The 4,856-nt window shown below is 47.2% G+C and overlaps 1 non-coding gene across 1 annotated transcript; it reads left to right on the top strand.

Annotated features, from left to right (window-relative positions):
* The first annotated feature begins 4,308 nt into the window (after positions 1-4,308).
* Positions 4,309-4,414, top strand: LOC137220268 (U6 spliceosomal RNA). Its single transcript, XR_010941580.1, has one exon. It is a non-coding gene; the product is annotated as a U6 spliceosomal RNA (small nuclear RNA).
* Positions 4,415-4,856: the final 442 nt, after the last annotated feature.

The raw sequence follows: 4,856 nt of genomic DNA, 5'->3' as shown, positions 1-4,856 counted from the left end.
CAGTCTCTCCGAGCTGGTTTGGAAGTCACAGCTGCCTAAGACATGGTGAAATAACTTTCCCATCTAGGGACCTTGTGAAAAGGGGTGCTCTGGAATGGGGTAGGGGGCTCTGACTGGGAGTCAGAAGATAGGGTTGGAGCCTTGGTGATCTGGACCACAGTTGTGGCTATGTTAGTGTCTTCATCTGTAGAATAAGTATTGTAGGGGAGGAAAAAGCCTTTTCCTCTTCTCCTAGGTTCTGCAGCTGGGGCCTGGAAACTGAAGAAAGACAGATTAACAAGAAAAAAAAAAAGCACAGTTTATGAATGAGTGCAGCAGGCATACATGTGGGAGAAATGCAGTGATGAGTGCCTCAAATGGGCTTATATAGCATCTTAATGAAAAACAATAAATTTGTAGAGCAGTGATAAGACAAAGGAAAGACTGGGTAGGAAAATACATGGGAAACTAATAGAAGATAAGGATTATTTTAGTAAGATGTGTTATGGAGAGTCCTCGCGGCGCCACCTCTGGGCTGATAAGAGTGTAGAATTGTCTCCTGCAATTAAGAGTCTAAGAGTTGTCCTCCTGGGTCCTCATCTTCCTAGTACAGGAGAAGGAGACACCTCTGCAAATGGAAATTTATGTTCTGCTTTTAGGCAAATAGGGGGTGAGGGTGGAGAGCTTTTTTTGTGTCTACTGTGTCTCAATTGTCTTCAGCTCAAAATAATCCTTCTGCCAAAGTGGCATATTTTGAGGTGGCATTATTTTCGATCCCCTACATTCTAAAAATGCCTGTCCTTCCTGACATACAGGGTTGTGATGTGATGGCACATATGGAAACTGTGCAAACTGTAAAGTACTGTATGGATATCATGCATAAATAGTCCCATGATCATTATCTCCAGGAAACTGTCCAGGCTGCCGGCTTGCCAGCTTTGTTCACTGCCGTCCAAACCCAGACCTTAAGCTTTCCATCTCCTTCTCCCTAAGGGCCAGGCCAGTCTTTTTACAGAGAAGACGCATCAAAGGCCCAACGGAGGATTTTTATAGTTCAATGTTGCACAAACTTCCTTCTTGAGAGATAAGGAGTCTGGAGAAAAGGTGGGAAGCTAATCTAAACTTCCTGCTCTCCAGCCCCTCCCCCTACCATGCCTGACTCCTTTAAGATGAAGCCTATAGGCTGCTCCTGACTTTTGTTTATATCATTCATGATCCCCCTGCCCACGGTTTTCCTTTGCGGGACTTTCCTACTGCTCTCTGTGGAAGCCAGAGAGACACATCTAATAAAAAGGACCCAATGCATCCCCATAACCCCAGGTCCCCAGAGCCATAAATCAAAGGATAGAGCTCTTTGAACATTATCCAGCTGCAAGAATGGGACATTCCAAAGAAGAATTAAAATCACCCTGAAACTGACTCCTTAACAAGGCAAAGACATCATGGAATAAATATTAATGCACCCACTCTATGTCAAGTATTTAACATGTTTTGTAACACTCAAACTTTACATCAACTATCCCCATTTTATAGATGAATAAATTGTGTTCAGAAAGCTTTTAGTTAGATGGATGGACGGATAGATAGACAGACAAATGGTTGGGCGGATGGATGGAGAGGCTTCTTGCCACAGGCACGAGAAAGTACTTGTATCTTCCCCAAAAGACAGAGCTGCCAAGTCACATTTGGTTTCATATCAAAGCTCATCACAGGAAAAGGCTACGCGTGTCACTAGACCAGTGCAAGACAAGGCCATGTGATGGCAAAGCTGTTCCCTGAACCCAAGATTATAGGGAAGATCTTTCAATTTTTAGTTGCAGCTTTGGAGTCAGAAGAATCTGAGTAGTGGCTCCACCATTTACTTCCTGTGTGACCACGGACAAGTTACTGAACACCTCTGTGCTCAGTTTCTTCATTTGTAAACTGGAGGACTACCCAGCCTAATAGTGCTGTGAGGTTTACATTATATTGCTCGAATAGAGATATTTGTTAAATATTTTAAACAAATATTTGTGTTAAATATAAGTCAGTTTTCTCCTCTCTGTCATGTAGGCAACGTGAAAACCATTGCAGAGATGAGCTGAGAGTGGTTAGAAACTCCCCTGTGGGGGGAAGACTCCAGATACAGCTGAGTCGCTCCAGAGCATGTAGAGCTGTATGCCTCTGGGATTGAGAAAAGACTCGTTTCTGTTCAGGTAGCCAAAGAGAAAATGAGTTTCCCCTTGTCATGAGGAAATTGAAGGTGATTCTGACTCTGAGTGACCTCTGAACTATGGCTTAATTTCAGTGGCATCTGAGAAACTCAGGTCCAGGCTTCCCAGGGCTCTGTTCTTTCAACTGAGAGAGGAACAGGTAGAGAGAAGCGGAGACAGGGACAGAAAGGGATAAGGGCTGAAGACCTAAAGCAGCCAGGAGGCTCATTTTCTTTTCCTGACTTACCCTAAAGAAGGGTATAGCAGGAAAATATATTCCTTACATTGTGTCAGGATGGGAGTGTGAGTGTGTGTGTGTGTGTGTGTGTGTGTGTGTGTGTGATTGTGAGGATGGGTGTATGTGGAGAGGGGAGTCTGGGAGGGAAGTGGGTGTGGCTGCGTGTGAGAGGCTGTATGCGTGCTTGTGGGGAGTGTAGAAGGTGGGTGTGGATGTGTGGGAGGCGTGTGGGGAGAAGAGTGAGTATAGGGGTGTGCAGATGTGGGTAGGTATATGGGGATGGGGGAGAGCGTGGGGAGGAGAGTGGGCCTGAGTCATCACACTGAGGGGATAAGCCCAGCAGATGCATAAAATCACACAGGTCTAAGCATTGTTAACAAGATCTTCTTCCCTGGACATTTGTCAATAAGTTTATTTTCCAATCATTCACTCATTTATTTTCCCCTTGTCAACACTGATGTACAGGGAGAAAAAGAAAAATATTGAAATCCCTGAAGGACCTACAATCTTGGAGAAGGCAAGACACAGATGAGTTCAGCAACAATAGTGAACCCAATGCTGAGTGCCAGGCACTGTTCTGAGCACTTTGTGTGTACCATCTGGTTGCCTGCTCACAATGACCCTACATGATATGTCCTATAGTGACTTCCATCTCACAGAGACTTGTAACTGGTCCAAGGTCACACAGCTTGTGAGTGGGGCTGGAATTCTCATGCATGCAGTCTGGCTCCTAAAAATGTGCTCTTAAGTGTCGCATCAAGTCTATACCATCTGTTCCCAGCTGACCTACAGGGCTAGGCTACGTCCCTTGTAACGGACTGGCTGCCAGGGAGCAATCAGCCCCTGAGAGGCTTGGTGCTCTAGCATGTGTGAATGCTTCACCCGTTGCCCTAGGTCCACTGCTGTCTGGGCCCAGTCACTTGCCCCATTCCTCTCCCTACAGCTCTTACCCTTTTCTACTTCTCACCCCAAGATTAGGCAGAGAGAGGTATAGAGAGGAGACCAGTGTAAATTTAAGGGCTCATCTGCCCTCTGCCCATCTGCTTACCCAGCAGATCTGGTATATTTTTCACCCCAAAATCCTCCGTCCTGCTGATCCTGGGAGGCTGTGCCCATTACAGCCACCTCGATTCTAAGCCACCTCCACCATCAGGGTTAGACTCTGGGGTAGGTCTGGCCCAAGTCTACTAGCCTGAGAGACAAGGAATTTCCTGGGGAATACCTAAACCCCAGGGAACCAAATGGAGGCCATTGCAGGGTCAGCCCTGCTGTCTCTCCTCAACTTTGCCCCAGCCTGTCAGCCACCGCCCCGGCCCCTCCCCCCATGCCCTTGTGCCTGGGTCCTGGGGAAAGAGGCTGGCGAGGACAAAGTGGAAGAGCAGATTCACTCAAGCCCCCCCAAGCCATCGGTGGTCAGAGCCTGGTGATGCCCCTTAATAACAGGTGACAAAAGCAAGATGAAGAACTCCTCCTGGGGTTCTTCTTTAAATCACCGCAGGGCTTAGGTGTGCTGAGGGGATCAGCAGAGGCTGGAGGACACAGTGACAGCTGCAAAAACGCCAGTGCCGGAGGTGGCAGGGCCAGCGGTGTGTGTGGCAAGAGGACAGCATGCAGATGCCATCTGGCGACAGACTGGGCCCATTGCTCACACACGAGTCACTATCTGGGAGCTCTCAGAGACAGAGACATTTTGGTAGGGGGAGCAGTTTGAAAGGGAACGGGGTCACACACTAGTGAACGCTGGAGTGAGAGTATGCTTACTGTATCTTATCAGTTCTGGCAGTTAAAAGCGCTCATTTATAAATGCTCCAAAAGCCTGTGTTCCTGCCTGAGGGCGGGTGGAGGTTTTAGCAGTACAGTACAAATGTTGGCCATCATCTCTTCTAAAAGGAACAATTCGTGCTCGCTTCGGCAGCACATAGACTAAAATTGGAACGATACAGGGAAGATTAGCACAGCCCTGTGCAAGGATGACACGCAAATTCGTGAAGCGTTCCATATTTTTATATATGTATATGTATAGCTGATTCACTTTGTTATACAACAGAAACTAACACACCATTGTAAAGCAATTATACTCCAATAAAGATGTTAAAATAAAATAAAATAAAATAAAATAAAAGGAACACTTCAACAGAGAGCCCCAGCTGAAAGAGCCGAGGGACATTCCTCAGCTGTGTTTGTCCCACCCCTGGTGTCCAGTACAGCCGGGGGGTCATCTGAGCCAACTCAGGCCAGCCAGCAACCTACGACCTATGGTCTAGCCCCAAAACGGAGCCAGGCCGATCATATTCCCACCTCAGGAATCTGAACCAAGAATGCTGAGATGCGCAGGCAGTTAGCAGAGGGGCTGGGGGCCACGGGAATGCGTTGGAAGGTCCTCTTCTAAGTCTCAGTTTCCACATCTGTAAAATGGGCATGGAACAGAACCTCCTCCCTCAGGTTGT

Source organism: Pseudorca crassidens, chromosome 2, assembly GCF_039906515.1.
Source record: "Pseudorca crassidens isolate mPseCra1 chromosome 2, mPseCra1.hap1, whole genome shotgun sequence".
In the NCBI taxonomy this organism is placed as follows: domain Eukaryota; kingdom Metazoa; phylum Chordata; class Mammalia; order Artiodactyla; family Delphinidae; genus Pseudorca; species Pseudorca crassidens.
This window is presented reverse-complemented; position numbering and strand designations above follow the sequence as displayed.